Source organism: Schistocerca americana, chromosome 5 (genome assembly GCF_021461395.2).
Source record: "Schistocerca americana isolate TAMUIC-IGC-003095 chromosome 5, iqSchAmer2.1, whole genome shotgun sequence".
NCBI classification, from domain to species: domain Eukaryota; kingdom Metazoa; phylum Arthropoda; class Insecta; order Orthoptera; family Acrididae; genus Schistocerca; species Schistocerca americana.
Genome location: NC_060123.1, coordinates 233,459,248 through 233,459,949, shown reverse-complemented (window position 1 = coordinate 233,459,949; position 702 = coordinate 233,459,248). Strand labels below are relative to the sequence as shown.

At 50.7% G+C, this 702-nt stretch overlaps 1 pseudogene; it reads left to right on the top strand.

The window, feature by feature from the left end:
• Positions 1 to 332: 332 nt before the first annotated feature.
• On the top strand, positions 333 to 450 carry LOC124617446 (annotated as a pseudogene).
• Positions 451 to 702: the final 252 nt, after the last annotated feature.

Here is a 702-nt window from a genome sequence, read left to right as displayed (position 1 = left end):
ACTCACACCTTAACGTTGCTCAGTATACTTACTGCATACGAGCCTGCGGTGCCCCATGTGGTGAGCGACAACTAGCAGAGAATGATCAAGTACGTCGACATCGCAAATTTGTACATCTTGCTTCAGACTGTCACTTCGATGGCAAACACGTGTTGTAGTGACATGTCAGTCAGCTGACATGGCAAACTGTTTCATTTTTACTGTTTCATTTTCACCAACGTTGCAGGTGTATCTAATTACGCAGTTCATTAGTGAACGTAAGCTGTACATACGTCTGCCGCATTCCGAAATTTCCTACCCAAGAGAAAATGAAAACTAGACGAAGTAAAGGGACCAACGGCCTTGCCGCAGTGGTGACACCGGTTCCCGTCAGATCACCCAAGTTAAGCACTGTCGGTCTGGGCTAGCACTTGGATGGGTGACCATCCGGTCTGCCGAGCGCTGTTGGGAACAGGGGTGCACTCAGCCCTTGTGAGGCAAACTGAGGAGCTACTTGACTGAGCCGTAGCGGTTCCGGTCTCGGAAACTGACATACGGCCAGGAGAGCGGTATGCTGACCACATGCCCCTCCATATCCGCATCCAGGGACGCCTATGGGCCGAGAATTACACGGCGGCAGGACGGTATTGTTGGGCCTTAATGGCCTGTTCGGACGGGGTTTAATTTAGTTTAGACGAAATAAGGGGCGTCTTCTGAATCTCT